The sequence below is a fragment of the Microcebus murinus genome, chromosome 17 (genome assembly GCF_040939455.1).
Source record: "Microcebus murinus isolate Inina chromosome 17, M.murinus_Inina_mat1.0, whole genome shotgun sequence".
Lineage (NCBI taxonomy): Eukaryota > Metazoa > Chordata > Mammalia > Primates > Cheirogaleidae > Microcebus > Microcebus murinus.
Window position 1 is genome coordinate 59517097 of NC_134120.1, and position 17994 is coordinate 59535090.

Below are 17994 nucleotides of genomic sequence, written 5' to 3' on the forward strand. Positions count from 1 at the left end.
GCATTCCTGACCCCAGGGGTCTCTTCCAGGGCCTCCCAGTTAATCCTCCCTTTTGCATGGCCCTGGAAGGCGGCAGACCCACCTCTAGGGGAGCTCACAGCTGGGGCAAAGCCAGGCAGCAGCATCACCTCCTAGGAAACTTTTTTCTTTAACAGTTTTTATTGAGGTATAATTGGCATACCTCAATGGAGGTAGAATCAACTACACATATTTACGGTGCACAATTTGATATGTTTTGATAATTTGTCAAGTAAAATCAGTCCCCAAATCAAGATGATGAAGGTATCCATTGTTTCCAGAAATTTCTTCTGCTTCCATCACTAAATATTAGTTTCTAGTTTCTAGAATTTTATAATATATTAACAGAGGCCGGGCGCCGAGGCTCACGTGTGTAATCCTAGCACATTGGGAGGCTGAGGTGGGAGGATTGCTTGAGGTCAGGAGTTCGAGACCAGCCTGAGCAAGAGCGAAACTGCGTCTCTACTATAAATAGAAATAAATTAGCCAAACAACTAAAAATAGAAAAAATTAGCCGGGCATGGTGGTGCATGCCTGTAGTTCCAGCTACTTGGGAGGCTGTCTCAAAAAAAAAAAATAAAAAAAAATATATATATATACACACACACAGAGAATTATTTAGTATATACTTACTTTGGTACTGCCTTCTTATAGCATAATTATTTTAAGATTTATCCATGTTGTTGCATTTATCAACAATTCATTACTTTTTATTGGTGAGTAGTATTCTGTTGCATGGAAATACTACACAATTTGTTTTTCCACTCGCTTGTTGGTGCTAATTGAGGTTGTTTCCATTTTGGCTATTACAAAGAAAGCTATTATGCACATGTCTGTACAAGTCTTTGTGTAGACATATGCTTTTTTTGTTTGTTTGTTTTGTGAGACAGAGTTTCACTCTCTTGCCCTGGCTAGATAGAGTGCCATGGCGTCAGCCTAGCTCACAGCAACCTCAAACTCCTGGGCTCAAGTGATCCTCCTGCCTCAGCCTCCCGAGTAGCTGGAACTACAGGCATGCCCGGCTAATTTTTTATATATATTTTTAGTTGTCCAGATAATTTCTTTCTATTTTTAGTAGCCACGGGGTCTCACTCTTGCTTAGGCTGGTCTTGAACTCCTGAGCTCAAACGATCCTTCCTCCTCAGCCTTGTAGAGTGCTAGGATTACGGGCATGAGCCACTGCGCCTGGCCTAGACATACGCTTTCATTTCTCTTGAATGATACCTAGGAGTGGAATGGCTGGGTCATATGGCAGATGTTTGTTTACCTTTTTATGAAGCTGCCAAACTTTTTTTCTGAAATGGTTGTACCACATCCCCACCAACAGTGATTGAAATTTTCTGTCCCTCTATATCCTGGCCACCACTTGGTATAGTAAATCTTTTTAATTTTAGCCATCGTAGTTGTATGTATAAATTGTGGTTTTAATTTATATTTCTCAAAAGACTAAGGCTAACGATGTTGAGTGTCTTTTCGTGTTTGTTACCACTTTGATGGTTGTTTAAATCTTTCACCCATTTTTTAAAAATTGAATTGTCATTCTGAATAATTGTAGGTCTCTCTTTTTTTTCTTTTTTTCTTTTTTATTTTAGTGTATTATGGGGGTACAAGTGTTAAGGTTACATATATTGCCCATGCCCCCCTCCCTCTTTTTTCTCTTTAAGACAGAATCTTGCTCTGTTAACCAGGCTTGAGTGCAGTGGCATCATAACTTACTGCAACCTCAAACTCCAGGGCTCAAGTGATCCCCCTGTCTCAGCCTCCTGAATTGCTGGGACTACAGATACAAGCCACCACTCCCAGCTAATTTTTTTTTTTTTTTTTTTTTGTGGAGACAGAGTCTCATTCTTGCTTAGGCTGGTCTTGAACGCTTAGCCTCAAGCAATCCTCCAGACTCTGCTGCCCAGAGTGCTAGGATTATAGGTGTGAGCCACTGTGACCACCCTGAACTGTAGTTTCTTAATGATACAAAAAAGTCCTTTGTTAATATGTTTTGCAGATATTTCCTCCTGGTCTGTGGCTTGCCTTATCAGGCAAAAGTTTTTAGTTTTGATGAAGTCCAATTTATCAATTTTCTTTTTTATGCTTTTTGTGTCATGTTTAAGAACTCTTCACCAAACATAAGATTACTACAATTCTCTCCTCTGTTTTCTTCCAGAAGTTTTATAGTTGTTTTTTTTTTTAGACAGAGTCTCACTCTGTTGCCCAGGCTAGAGTGAGTGCCGTGGCATCAGCCTGGCTCACAGCAACCTCAATCTCCTGGGCTCAAGCAATCCTGCTGCCTCAGCCTCCCGAGTAGCTGGGACTACAGGCATGCGCCACCATGCCCGGCTAGTTTTTTCTGTATGTATTACTTGGCCAATTAATTTCTTCCTATTTATAGTAGAGACGGGGTCTCGCTCTTGCTCAGGCTGGTTTTGAACTCCTGGCCTCGAGCAATCCGCCCGCCTCGGCCTCCCAGAGTGCTAGGATTATAGGCGTGAGCCACCGCGCCCGGCAGTTTTATAGTTTTGACTTTACATTTAGGTCTGTGCTCCATTTTGAGTTAATTTTTGTTTGTGATTTTTTTTCATATAGATGTTAAATTGACTCAGCACCATTTATAGAAAAGACTAGCAACCTCTAGCAAGACTAGGAAGACTTACTGCAACCTCAAACTCCTGGACTCAAGCAGTCCTCCTGCCTCAGCCTCCCGAGTAGCTGGGACTACAGACATGCACCACCATGCCTGGCTAATTTTTTCTATATATGTTTTTAGTTGGCCAACTAATTTCTTCCTATTTTTAGTAGAGACGGGGTCTTATTCCTGCTCAGGCTGTTTCGAACTCCTGACCTTGAGCGATCCTCCTGCCTCGGCCTCCCAGAGTGCTAGGATTATAGGTGTGAGCCACCTCGCCCAGCCCATATTTTCTTAATTGTTGCAGCTTACTGAAAGTTTTGATATCTGGTAGTGTAAATTTTGCAGTAATATTCATTAAGATTGCTTTGGCTTTCTAGGTCTTTTGTATTTCCATATAAATTTTAGAATTAGAATGTCAGTTTCCACAAATAAATCCTCACGCTCACTGTTTAAAGCTCTCTCATCTTGTCATCAGGACACGTGGAGAACTCAGAGCAACCCTCAGAAGGTTGTCAGATGGGCATGGAATCAGAGCCCAGGAATATTTTAATCGAGCCAGTGATTCATTTGCTTGCTCTTCCTTTCTCTCTCTCTCTCTCTCTCTCTCTCTCTCTCTCTCTCTCTCTCTCTCTCTCCCTCTCTCTCCTTCCTTCCTTCCCCTCCCACCCTACCTTCCTATCTCTCTCTCCTAATTGTGTCTATGCTTTTAAGATTAATTTTCATTAAAAATCATATTTCAGGCAGGTCATAAGCAACCTCCAGTAATGGTATACAATAACTTTCAATTCCCTTATTTCCATGTACTGCAAAAAGGGAAAGTTACAAAGCCCAAGGAAGTCTTTATTTGATGATTTGAATAGGGAAAGCTAAGAGAGATGAGGAATAATTCCCATTTAACATATTAACTCCTTTCCCAAGAAGACCTTGATTTTGAGGATGTTTAATTAAGACTGCAGAATTTAAAGATTCACAATAAAAAAACAGTGGTTTCCGGCTCCTCTGAGGGAATCCATCTCAATATGGTCAATGAAAAGTCTGGATTTGGAGCCTGTGAGGGAGGGAGTGCCAGGTCCCAACAGGTCTGAGTTTAAAGATACAAAGTTCATTCTGATGGCAGAGAGGGAAGGAGAAGAGGACCTAAAAGTGATTTTAGAAATTTCCCCACACCACAGGCATTTGTGCTACACTGGCTAGGGGTATGAACATCAGTGGATCCTTCCTGGCAATCAAGAGAAATACTCCTCAAATCAAGGAAGTTAAATTTTTACCCATTGCAATTTCAATCTGGCTTCTGTGATGCTCTGTTAGTGATATTTGCCAGAGTGCTAGCATTATAGGCATGAGCCACCACGCCCAGCCTAATATGGCTTTTAAAAAAGTAAAAATTCTGCATTTGAGTAAAATTTGATGAAAATATCACTCAAGGGGTCTGGGTTCTCAGTTGAAGCCAAGGGAAAAAAATTAAAGAAAAAATATCATTAAAAAATACAGAACTGGCCGGGTATGGTAGCTTACGCTTGTCATCCTAGCACTCTGGGAGGCTGAGGTGGGAGGATTGCTCAAGGTCAGGAGTTCGAAACCAGCCTGAGCAAGAGTGAGACCCCGTTTCTACTAAAAATAGAAAGAGATTAATTGCCCAACTAAAAATATTTAGAAAAAATTAGCCAGGCATGGTGGTGCATGCCTGTAGTCCCAGCTACTCAGGAGGCTGAGGCAGGAGGATCGCTTGAGCCCAGGAGTTTGAGGTTTGAGCTAGGCTGATGCCACGACACTCTAGCCCAGGCATCAGAATGAGACTCTGCCTCAAAACAAAAAACAAAAACCACAAGAATTACACAGTTATTAAAACAAAACAAAACAAAACAAAACATGGGCTTCTTTCAGCACTTCCACGTTTTCTCACTTTTTTGCAAAGTACCTTTTTAGGAAGAGCATATTTAGAATCTCCTCTATAGTTCTTCCTTCACTTGGCCTTTTTCCTGTCTTTGCTATTTCTCTAGGCTCAATGGTGACAGGAGATGGTGGGATGCAAAAAGAAGTGTGGCAGTAGTGGTGGTCTAGGGCTGCTGTTGCTCCTGCCCCTATGCTAATCCCAACCCAGTGTTCCTTAAAATTAATTCCATGGATGTTCATTGGAATTTTCTGGGTTTTTTTTTTTTTTTTTAGACAGAGTTTCACTCTGTTGCCCAGGGCTAGAGTGGTGGCGTCAGCCTAGCTCACAGCAACTAGTGAACTCCTGAGTTTAAGCGATCCTCTCACCTAGGCCTTTTAGAGTGCTAGGATTACAGGCATGAGCCACCACACCCCATGCTTGAGGCCAGGAGTTCGAGACCAGCCACGGCAAGAGGGAGACCTGTCTCTACTAAAAATAGACAAAATTAGCTGGGTGTGGTGGCGTGCACCTGTCGTCCCAGCTGCTCAGGAGGCTGAGGCAGGGTTGCTTGAGCCCAGAAGTTGGAGATTGCAGTGAGCTATGGTGATGCCACTGCACTCAAGCCTGGGCTACAGAGCAAGACCTTGTCTCAAAAAAAACCAAAAACAAACAAAAAACAAAACCAACTGATTCTGTTTTCGGAAAAAAAATGCTGATGCATGTTCTCTCTACTCTGGATAACTATCTCATAACCAGGAGTCGACAGAACTCGAGAGGCTAGAGAACCAACCGTGTGATTAGAGGGTTGGAACTTTCAATCCCCACCCCTACCTCCAGAAACTGGAGAGAGGCTAGAGATTGAATTCAATCACCTATGATTTAGGCAATCATGCTTACTATGTAAGGGAACCTCCATAGAAAACCCTAACTAATGGGGTTTGGATAGCTTCCAGGCTGATCAACAACTGAGGTGCCTGGAGGGTGGCATACTCAGAGAGGGCATGGAAGCTTCTCATACCCTCTCCCCCAATCCCTTACTCTATGCATCTCTTCTGTTTGGCTATTCCTGACATATCCTTTATAAGAAACCAGTAAATGTAAATAAAACACTTTCCTGAGTTCTATATTGAAGTCGAACATAGAGATGAATCTCTAAGTTTTTTGCTTTTTTCTTTTTTTTGAGACAGAGTCTCACTCTGTTGCCCAGGCTAGAGTGCCGTGGCGTCAGTCTAGCTCACAGCAACCTCAGACTCCTGGACTCAAGCAACCCTTCTGCCTCAGCCTCCCGAGTAGCTTGGACTACAGGCATGCGCCACCATGCCCGGCTAATTTTTCTGTATAATTTTAGTTGGCCAATTAATTTATTTCTATTTTTAGTAGAGACAGGGTCACACTCTTGCTCAGGTTGGTTTCCAACTCCCGACCTTGAGCGATCCTCCCGCTTCGGCCTCCCAGAGTGCTAGGATTACAGGTGTGAGCCACCGCACCTGGCCCTGAATCTTTAAGTTTAAAACATTTTGTTTGAGAGTCAAGAATTGCAATTCGGGGTATACATGGAGACTGGGTGGCCTTTGGTTTGTCCGTAGAACAAAGAGGAGGTTAGAGGTTTTATAAAAAAGATAACATTTTTCAAAAGAAAGTCCACTGGCACTAGTAACAATTTGGGGAGCTGGCAGGCTCTGATTGGTGAGTGACAGTGCTTGGTCACACTAGTTTGAATTGCAGCAGGTTGTGTCAGCAGTTATTAGATAAACTGATTCCAGATTACAGCAGGCAGTTTCAGCAGCCAGGCTTGCAGAGACTTACATTCTTGGAGCAATACTTTGTGTCTTGAGTGCTTTTTCCCCATGGGCTCTCAACTCTGTTTTAGTTGGGTAAAAAAGAATGACCTAATTTGTATAATCAACTTTGACATCTGTGAGTGGTTCTATTTAGCAAATTAGGAAACCTGAGGGAGACTTGTGGAATGCTCAAATTTGTAGTTGGCTGGGCAGAAATATGGATGGGCAGAAATATGGCCTGGAGACCTCATTTGCAGCAGGCATCTAAAGTGAGGGCACAGCCAGGTGCAGTGGCTCACACCTGTAATCCAAGCTCCCTGGGAGGCCAAAGTGGGTGGATCGTTTGAGCTCAGAAGTTCGAAACCAACCTGAGCAAGAACGAGACCCTGTCTCTACTATAAATAGAAATTAATTTGGCCAACTAATATATATAGAAAAAATTAGCTGGGCATAGTGGCGCATGCCTGTAGTCCCAGCTACTCGGGAGGCTGAGGCAGCAGGATTGCTTGAGCCCAGGAGTTGGAGGTTTCTGTGAGCTAGGCTGACGCCACGGCACTCACTCTAGCCTGGGCAACAAAGTGAGACTCTGTCTCAAAAATAAATAAATAAATAAAGTGAGGACAGTCTGTAGGGCTGAACCCCTAAATCTGTGGAGTGTCAGAATTGAACTGAGTTGACAAAAATGATGTGTCTTAGCCTGTTTTCTATTGCTGTAACAGAATGCTACAGACTGGGTACTTTATAAAAAAAAGTTTATTTCTTTTTTTAAAAAGCTATTTAGGCAGATGTTTATTTCTCACAGTCGAATGTTGAGGGGCCACATCTGGTGAGGGCCTTCTTACTGCATGATGAGATGGTGAAGCGTATCACATGGCAAGAGGGCAAGAACATGCCAATTGGGTCTCTCTTCCTTTTCTTACAAAGCCACCTATAGCTGGGACTACAGGTGCATGGCACCATGCTCAGTTAATTTTTTCTATTTTTTTTTTTTTTAGTAGAGATGGGGTCTCACTCTTGCTCAGGCTGGTCTTGAACTCTTGAACTTAAGCAATCCTCTCACCTTCTTGGCCTCCCAGAGTGCTAGGATTACAGGCCAGGAGTTTTGAGACCAGCCTGGGCAACATAGCAAGACCCTGTATCTATGAAAAAAAAATGAGCTGGGCATGGTGGCCCATGCCTATAATCTCTGCTGCTGGGGGGCTGAGGCAGGAGGAACGCTTGAGCCAGGAGTTCAACACTGCTGTGAGCTATGATCGCGCCACTACACTCCAGCCTAGGGATGGAGCCTGAAGATATGACGGAGTTTTGCAATCTCATGATAAAACTTTAACAGATGAGAAGTTGCTTCTAATGGATAAGCAAAATAAGTGGTTTCTTGAGATGGAATCTACTCCTGGCGAAGATGCTGTGAACATTTGTTGAAATGACAACAAATAATTTAGAATATTACCATTAACTTAGTTATTGTAGCAGCAGCAGGGTTTGAGAGGATTGATTCTAATTTTGAAAGAAGCTCTACTGTGGGTAAAATGCTTTCAAACAGTAGTACATGCTACAGAGAAATCTTTTGAGAAAGGAAAAGTCAATAAATGCAGCAAGCTTTATTGTTGTCTTATTTTAGGAAATTGCTACAGCATCCCAACCTTGAGCAACCACCACCCTGATCAGTCAGCAACCAGGGAATTGCTGGGTCAAAGGATATGTGAATTTTATAATGCATATAAATAATTTATTTTGAAAACCATCTTGTAGATTATATCATTATGTCAGAATACATTAAAATTTTCTGTACCTTCTACATCTAAGAACTATAAAATGATTATTTCACTTAATAAAATACTTCAGTGCCTCAAATTACTTTTTGGATTATCAGGAAAAGATGTCATTCTTCAGGGTTTTGTTCTCAGCTTCCTCCTTTGAATAACATACTTGAGTTGAAAAATCCCCATCTCCAGTCCTTTGTCTTGGACCCAGACTCAGGATCAGCCAAGCTTGGTTTTCCTGTCTTTTGGATCTGTACACTTTACCTCCAATCACCCAGTCTCAAAACCTCAGTGTTGGCTTTGCTTCCTCTTTTTCCTTATTCTCCTGAGTCTAACATCAACATTTAATGGTTTTATTTCTATATACCCTGCCATTCACTAAATTCTGGCCTTTTTATCAACAGCAAGAGGTGGCTTCCTAACTGGCCTCATAGCTGCTACACTCTATCAGATTTCCCTGGAATAGTTTTAAAATAATTCTTCCTTAAATTATAATATATATCTATTAATAAATTATGACCCAAATCTGAAATATCTCCCTGTAAACTCCCTGGCTACACCTTCAAGGCCTCATCCCAACCCAAATCTAGAGCTGACTTCACATTACTCACTTTTCTAACACTCTTCTTCAGCCAAAACACTCTTGTAGTGGTGTCCCCAATTCCCAAACACGATGCCTGTTTTCCTTCCTTTGCACATGCTGTTTCCTCATCTAAAGGAGCCTTTTTCCAACTCTTCACCTATAGAAACCCTGCATATCCTACCAGATCTAGCTCAAGTCTTACCTCTTTTCCCATCCATTCTATATAATAGAAGTAATTCCCTCAGAATCCCATTAACTTCTCTTCAGTATCACACTTTTAGCACTTACCTTTGCTGGAGTAACTTTTGCTCACATATAAGATTCCATTTTAAGCTCATTATTTGGAATATGTGGCACCCAGTATTTCATTTTTCTTTGAATATCCACCTCCCCAGGTAAATAGGAAAGCAAAATTCTCCTACACAAACTTGGGGGCTGAGAGTTGGAGGATGCTAAACTTGTGCAGACACCAAACCCTGCCTCCTTTCTTCTTCCAGGTGGTGGGAGAGAATAAAGCTGGGTTCTCAGAGCGTTGATACTAGTTTTGTCCACCCTTGAAAGCCTTTGGGTCTCCAAACAAATGGAGGTCAGAGATCAGGCCCTCTAAAGGTCTAGAAGCTGTGCTAAGAGTGGGTTACTAACACGGGGGTATGTGTTAAATCTTTCCATTGCACCATCCTTCTCTCTCAATCCTGTCGTCCGTCTGTCTCCGTGCCCTTACTTCTAATCTTTCTTCAAGAAACATCACAAAGTGAAAGCGAAAGAACCTCAACTGTTGATCTGCACTGTGTGTTACGTTAGGCAGTGAGGCGGCCACAGGCTTCAGGGCCCAGAGCGATGACTCTGCAGGAACGGTGGCGCCTGCCTACTCGGCTCGGTGCGGCCACCTCCAGGCCGGGCGAGGCAGCCAGGACCGGTTCCGCAGGCGCCCTGTCGGGGCCGCACTCGCTGCAAATGACCCTTCCTGATGGCCGACCGGACCTCCCACCCTTTCTGCCAGCTGCCATTTGCCCCTTCAGGGAAGGCCGTCGGAAGCCGGTCCCGGGTCCGGGTCCGGGTCTAGGCATCCGAGGGCTGGCGACCACAGGAGCGGACAGAAGAGCCGCCGACCTGCCAGCTAAGGTAGCAGGGCAACCGCGCGGTAACGCCCGCCTGGCCCGGCCGCCCCGCCTCCAGACGCGCGCGCCCGGGGGCCGATCTACAGTGGTCCGCCCCCTCACCTCTCGCCCAACCGACAGCCACTTCCTGCCTCACTCTCGGCCAATCCTCACACTCCACGAAGAATAGCCCTAGGGGGCGTATGGGAAGGTGCATGGAGCGATGTCGGCGCCGACCAACCGGACGCTGGAGCTTGCACGGGGGGCGGGACTTAGCGTTGGCTGTAGCTACTCAGGAGCGAGGGGCGGACGCGGGGCCGGACTTCGTGCAGTGGGGCTCGCTCGCGCGGCTGTGGTGGCCGAGGGCTCCTGGTTTTGCGGCACGTGACGGTCGGACCCCGTCCGCTGCCGTCGCCACTGCAGCGCGGGGCCAGGTGTGCGGGCGGGAGAAGGCTTGGGTACTGCCGGCGGACCCAGGGAGGCTGGAGGTGAGACCGAAGGCCTGCGCGCGTCTTGGGGCCTGTGAGCACCCAGGGGGACTAGGAGCGCGCCTTCGCGGCCGAGGGGTCGGGCGTGGCCGGGGGCCGCGGGCCGCGGGGACGGGCTGGCTTTAGACGGCCTGGCCTTGGCAGACATGTCTGCGCTGAGGGACGAGCCCCAAACGCCGGCGCCTTCGGTTGAGGAGCCAGGCCCAGGCCGTGCCGCTGGATTCGGGAGGCGTGGCAGGTGCCCTAGAGCCTTTCTTGACCTCTGGGAAAGCTAACTTATTCCTGTAGCTTTGCTTCTAGGACTTTCTTAGGCCTCTTGTTGGCTGCCTGGGCAGCCGAATGGTGGGCTGAAGTAACCAGGCAAAGGTCTGGAATGGGATTGGGCCTAGTAGGTACCCCTATTGGTGGGTGGGGAAAGGTGATATTAGATCGAGAGGATATTTAGGGTTAGTGTTACTGTTCAGTATTCGAAAATAAAATCGTAAAGCGAAGACTTGATCCTAGCACCCTAAAGGATAAGGGGAATGTACTACAGCGAGAACGCACAGGGGTTGAAAAACTTTAGTCTTAACAGTTAAAGCACCTATTTGGGTATGGGGAGTAATCCAGTCAGAGAGTCACAGGACATTAAAAGCAGCAAAGAACCCGAAAGCTAAGTACACCTTGTTTTATTACAGTGGAGGTCTAGAGGTCTGAAATGACTGGCCCAAGGTCATGTGATTAGTTTAATGATCACTGGCATTATAGTTGAGGTCTAGGCAGTTCTGGTGTAGTGGTTAAGGTGAAGGCCCTGGTTGAGGTCCTTAATCGGTCATTTGTTACTACGTGAATCAGCTTAGGCAGTTCTTACCCTTTGTGCCCATTTCTTGCCAAGTGATGGTTACTTGATGGACTTGTGAGGATTAAGTTAAGATTTGTATAAAATAAGACAGGGAAGTCTGATACATAGTAACTGCTGAATAATTATTGCAATAAATTATTATAATCTGAATGCTTTTGGTACACTACACTGATATCCTCGTCTTTGAGTTGGGTAAGTACTGTTTCCCAGGTCCTGAAGTCACATTTATGGCAACGGAGGAAGAAACTGATATTGTGGATTGACTGCTGGGCATAACACAAGTGATTGCTAGTTTAGGGAAGTTAAACTGAGCTGAATATTAAAAGCTTGAGAGGACAAAGATGAACCACAGTTAAGTTTCCTTATCTCTAATTTAGGTAATGGAAGATTTTGCTCAATTTTTTAATAAGTTTTTTTTTTTTTTTTTTGAGACAGAGTCTTACTTTATTGCCTGGGCTAGAGTGAGTGCCCTGGTGTCAGCCTAGCTCACAGCAACCTCAAACTCCTGGGCTCAAGCAATCCACCTGCCTCAGCCTCGAGTAGCTGGGACTACAGGCATGCTCCACCATGCCCAGCTAATTTTTTCTATATATAGTTTTAGTTGTCTGGCTAATTTCTATTTTTAGTAGAGATGGGGTCTTGCTCAGGCTGGTCTCAAACTCTTGAATGCAAAGGATCCTCCCACTTTGGCCTCCCATAGTGCTAGGATTAAAAGTGTGAGCCACCACACCCAGCCTTGTTTTCCTTTTTAAGGGAAAGAATTGTGTTGACCTCTAAAATTGTTTAATCAGTCTTTTCCCAGCAGGGTTTGAGAGTCATGAATAGACATGAATAGAATCAACCATCATATTGATCAAATGTAGATTTCCTCTAATTATATCTAGAGAAGAGGTAAAGAATTTGTATGGGAGTTCTATTAGCCAGAGTACACAAATAAGCCCAGGTAACTGGATCATGAGAAAGCTCCAGTGAACTATGTATTAGAGTAATTTTCTAACCTATCTGAAAATGGGTGCCAGCATTCTCTGCCCCACCCCCCTTCATTATCTTAACTCTACAGTTCATTTAGCACATTATCTTCCAGGGGCCACAAAAGGTAAATGTTATGACAGAAGTCAGTTGCTGCAGTTTTGGCAATCTTACAATTGCATCCTTTTAGTTACAGAGTTCACTTTGCCCTGTGATACAGCTTAAAGGGATAAAGTGGCAGTTGGTAAGCATGAATGCAGACTCATGAGACTTGAATTCTGGGTCCAGCATGATAACTAGCTTATGTGCCACTTTGGTTTCCATAACATAAAATGAGAATGAGAAGTCTCCTGGATGCTTCACCTTTACAGGGCAACAAGAGGTGTAAATAAAATGTTGAACAGAAAATTACTTGGAAGCCAGGCACAGTGGCTGATGCCTATAATCCTAGCACTCTGGGAGGCTGAGGCAGGAGTATCACTCAAGGTCAGGAATTCGAGACTCGCCTGAGCAAGAGCGGGACCCTGTCTCTACTAAAATTGGAAATTAGCTGGACAACTAAAAATACATAGAAAAAATTAGCTGGGCATGGTGGCGCATTCCTGTATTCCCAGCTACTTGGGAGGTTGAGGTAGGTAGGATTGCTTAAACCCAGGAGACTGAGGTACTCTAGACTGGGCAACAGAGCGAGACTCTGTCTCAAAAAAAAAAATTACTTTGAGAAGTGTAATGAACTGCAAATAGGAGAATTGGCAGCTAATAATACTTCCTAGGAAATAATAAAAAGTGCCCAAACATAGTTGTAACCTATATAGCTTGCAGTAAAACTTGTCAGGAAAGTACTAGTTGAATGCTTTGTTACTGCAACAGATGTACTTGTAAATTAAGCTTAACTGTGAGCTGTAAAAATTATTTGAGAATTTTGTTTTTTAAAGAATTTAGAAATCTAAATTATATTTTGAGTATTTACATCTTAAACCTACTTTAAGGTTAAAGGGGAAAAGTGCTATGGAAAAATCAATTTTAATGTTTCTGTCGGCTAAAAACAAAATCCAACATGTAAGTAAGGCAGTATAGATTTATTTTAAAATGGATTAGCATTTACGATAAAGACTACTTTGAATTTTGTGTATTTGTCCTCTTTAAATGCTTTTTTTAATTTTTATTTTTTCTCTAAGACAATAATCAGGAATTTAAATGCTTTTATTTACTTTTTTTTTTTCCTAAAAGGGGATGAGACCTGGATAAGTGTTTTTAGTTTTTGACTAGATGCATGTGGTAATAAGATCAGAAGGTACCAAAAGTAGTACAGGTTGAGTATCCCTTATCTAACATGCTTGGGTCAGAATTGTTTTGGATTTTGGGAGATTTGCATTATATTTATCAGTTGAGTATCCCAAATAAAAAAATGTTATGTTACTGAGCAACATCTAGTAATAATAATAATCACTGTTAATGTTGAGCATGTGCTGTAAACCAGGCACTGTCATAAGCACTTGATATGCTTTTTTTTTTTTTTTTTTTTTTTTTTTTTGAGACAGGGTCTCACTCTGTTGCCCCGCCTAGAGTGCCGTGGCATCAGCCTAGCTCACAGCAACCTCAAACTCCTGGGCTCAAGCAATCCTCTTGCCTCAGCCTCCTGAGTAGCTGGGACTACAGGCATGCGCCACTATGCCTGGCTAATTTTTTCTATATATTTTTATTTATCTAGCTAATTTCTTCCTATTTTTAGTAGAGATGGGGTCTCGCTCTTGCTCAGGCTGGTCTTGAATGCCTGACCTTGAGTGGTCCTCCCACCTCTGGCCTCCCAGAGTGCTAGGATTACAGGCATGAGCTGCTGTACCCGGCCTGCATTTTGTTTATACAACAGTTCTAAAAGGTAGGTATTGTTTTTTTTTTTTTTTTTTTTTTTTTTTTTGAGACAGAGTCTCTCTTTGTTGTCCAGGCTAGAGTGAGTGCCGTGGCGTCAGCCTAGCTCACAGCAACCTCAAACTCCTGGGCTCGAGTGATCCTTCTGCCTCAGCCTCCCGGGTAGCTGGGACTACAGGCATGCGCCACCATGCCCGGCTAATTTTTTATATATATATCAGTTGGCCAATTAATTTCTTTCTATTTATAGTAGAGACAGGGTCTCGCTCTTGCTCAGGCTGGTTTCGAACTCCTGACCTTGAGCAATCCGCCCGCCTCGGCCTCCCAAGAGCTAGGATTACAGGCGTGAGCCACAGCGCCCGGCCTGGAGGTAGGTATTGTTAATTGTCATTTTAGAGTTGAGGAAACAGGCCCAGAGGTTAGTAATTTACCAAGATGACAAGTTTAAGTAGTCAGCCAGGATTCCTGGAGCTGACTTGAGTTCCAGTTCATGAACACTGTTATATCTCTATCTTTGACTTTGGATGGATAATGTAATTTCTCTTAGTTTTAGTCTCCTTGTGTGTAGAATGGGGATGATAGTCTTCAGGGGTCCTTGTAAGAGTTATTAGATTACATAAAATGTCTATAAACCACAAATCAAAATTTTAAAAGTGCTTATTAGATGAATAGATAGCTTACATGAAAGATTGCCTCTTTTTCCTTATATACCGCCTATTTTAAAAGTTTGCTAATGTTTTTTAAAAACAACCAAGAACATTAGGTCATTTTTTTCTATTCCTCTTTCTAATTTCTCATGGATTAAAGGAATTAGGGCTCAAATTTCTTCTTTTGAAAGACAGTCTCACAAATAAAAGCAGAGTTCCAATTGGTCTGTTTCACTGGTGAATTCTGCTGAATACTTAGGGAAGAATTAACACCGTCTTTCACAAACTCTTGAAGAATGAAGGATGGGGAAACTTCCCTACTCACTCTGTGAGGTCAATATTACCCTGATAATACCAAAATAAGACAAAGACTTCTTTGTCTTTGTTTATGATATTTCATAAACCAGTGTCTCCCCCATTTTTTTTTTTTTAAGACAAGGCCTCATGTTGCCCAGGATGGCTTCTGACACTTGGGCTCAAATGATCCTCCCACCTGCCTCCTTAGTAGATGGGATTATAGAGGTATGCCACTGTGCATAGACCAGTATCTTTTCTGAAAACAGGTGCAAAATTCTTCACTAAAATGCTAGGAAAGAAAATCCAGCAACATATAAAAAGGGTGATACACCATGACCAACTGGTGTTTATCCCAGGAATGCAAGGTTGGTTCGACGTATAGCAATGAATGTGTGTCTTGTATGCCACATCAATAAAGAACAGAAACCACATGATCATTTCAATAGTTGGAGAAAAACACTCTTTCATGATAAACATTCAACAAAAACTATCAGTAGAACGGGACTTCCTTAGCCTGATTCAGAGACAAAGAAATTATCTCTTCACTTGAAAATAAAATATAGAAAGAAACCTGAAAATACTTTGAGCCCACAATTGTTTTAATGATCTTTTTTTCTGAGAGGACCTTTACTGAGGATAAAGTTTCTGCCTTTGAGAAGTGAGAAATTTACTATTTCTTTAGTATTTGCCCATTCCTAAAGTTCATCTAAATAGTTGTTTGGATTTGCTGAAATAGATGCAGAGCATGCCTACCTCTGTTAAAAAATAGAATATTTGTGTTCATTTGAAGTCTCATGTATGTTATTAAATGTAGTAAAATAATATGGACTGTCTTTTTTTAAGGATGTGTGCTGAGGCCAGGTGAGGTGGCTCACGTCTGTAATCCTAGCACTTTGGGAGGCAGAGATGGAAGGAAAACTGAGCTCAGGAGTTTGAGACCAGCCTGAGCAAGAGTGAGATCCATTTCTCTACCAAAAATAGAAAAAATTAGCCAGTCATGGTGGTGTGAGCCTGTAGTCCTAGCTACTCAGGAGGCTGAGGCAGGAAGATCACTTGAGCCCAATAGTTTGAGGTTGCAATGAGCAATGATGACACCACTGCACTCTACCCAGGGTGACAGAGTGTGACTTTGAAAAAAGAAAAAAAGTGTGCTGAGAACACAATTGTAATAAAAAAATGTTAATTTAGGAAAATTCACAAAGAAAAATAATTATTTGATAAAGCAGGAATAAATAAACAGAAATTTCTGTATCCAAATGCTAAAATTACATATACACCGTTGCAAAGAAGAGTTAAGGAGAAATCATATAACATTATTGGAAGAAAGCAAGTTTTTCTTGTTATGTAAAATCATCCAGGCATATTAGACCTTTTGGTCAGGTACGAGAATTTAAAAATTTTCACTATGATTGTATGAATTATGTTTCAAAGAACAAAACATTTGAATATGCCTATGAAGTGCTAGACTCTGGTAGACTTTATATTACCGTTTTGTATTTTCATAGCAAGCCTTTGAGGCAGTAGCACCATTATCCACATCTATAAAATAGGGAAAGAGGACTTTTGGAGTTAAATAAGTTGACCAAGGCCACCCAGAGGACCTAGAGACACTGGGACCCAGGTCCACCACATGCACCATGCTGCCCTGTGTATGAGGAATAAATTCTCTGAATCATCAGCTATATTTTTTTATTTTTATTTTTTTTTTTTAGACAAAGTCTCACTTTGTTGCCCAGGCTAGAGTGAGTGCCGCGGCATCAGCCTAGCTCACAGCAACCTCAGTCTCCTGGGCTCAAGCGATCCTACTGCCTCAGCCTCCTGAGTAGCTGGGACTACAGGCATGCGCCACCATGCCCGGCTAATTTTTTTTGTATATATATATTTTAGTTGGTCAATTAATTTCTTTCTATTTTTTAGTAGAGACAGGGTCTCGCTCAGGCTGATTTTGAACTCCTGACCTCGAGCAATCCGCTCGCCTCGACCTCCCAGAGTGCTAGGATTACAGGCGTGAGCCACCGCTCCTGGCCATGAATCATCAGCTTTAAAATAAGAAGCTTCCATCTCTAGAATTTAACTCACTCTTTCAGAAAAGTGGATTGAAATATCAAATGTGAGTAGCTTAGGTAATCTTGAAAATTACTTCTGATCTGAGGATTTGAGCCCTGGGCTTTTTTGCTCTATCTTTGAGAATCAAACCGTAAAGCTGTATGTTATAAATGTGTACATGTTTGGCCTATTTCTTCTTGGCTTTGTATATATTTGTTCACATTTGTATCTGTGATCCTAGAAGATAGAGAATCTTTTACCTGGGTATAGATAGATAATTATATTTGATTACCAAAATGAAAACCCTTTCTTTTTTTTTGAGACAGAGTCTCTGTTGCCCAGGCTAGAGTGCCATGGCGTCAGCCTAGCTCGCAGCAACTTCAAACTCTTGGGGTCAAGCAATCCTACTGTCTCAGCCTCCCGAGTAGCTGGGACCATAGGCATGCACCACCAGCTAATTTTTCTATATATGTATAATTTTAGTTGTCCAGCTAATTTCTTTCTATTTTTTTTTTTTGGTAGAGACAAGATCTCGCTCTTACTCAGGCTGGTCTTGAACTCCTGAGCTCAAACGATTCACCTGCCTCAGCCTCCCAGAGTGCTGGGATTACAGGCGTGAGCCACCACACTCGGCCAGTTTTGTGCTTTAGAGCAGTGGTCGTCAACCTTTTTGGCACCAGGGACCAGTTTCATGGAAGATAATTTTACCATGGAGGGGAGCGTAGATGGTTTACCTCTCTGCTAATGATAATCTGAATTTGCAGCTGCTCCCCAGCGCTAGCATCACTGTCTCAGCTCTACTTCAGATAATCAGGCATTAGATTGTCAACCTAGACCTTTACCTGTGCAGTTTGTAGTTTATAGTAGGGTTCTGGCTCCTATGAGAAACTAATGTTCCTGCTGATCTGACAGGAGGCAGAGCTTATGCTGTGATGTGAGCCATAGGGAGCAGCTGTAAATACAGGTGAAGCTTCGCTTGCTTACCTGCCACTCCTGGTGTGTGCCTGGTTCTTAATAGGCCAGGGACCAATACTAGTCCTCAGCCCACAGCTTTAGAAGACCAGGTCTGTTTTAAGTTTGTTTATAGACAACTTTGATCAAC

At 42.8% G+C, this 17994-nt stretch overlaps 1 protein-coding gene across 2 annotated transcripts in view; it reads left to right on the forward strand.

Moving 5' to 3' along the window:
• Positions 1 to 10031: 10031 nt before the first annotated feature.
• Positions 10032 to 17994, forward strand: part of CANX (calnexin) — a 32497-nt gene continuing 24534 nt past the window's right edge. The window contains exons 1-2 of one of the 2 annotated variants that reach the window (XM_075993730.1): positions 10032 to 10223; positions 16764 to 16956. The gene's annotated coding sequence lies outside the window, so the exon portion shown is untranslated. The remainder of the gene's footprint in view (positions 10224 to 16763; positions 16957 to 17994) is intronic. The other variant, XM_075993729.1, reaches the window with a different exon arrangement.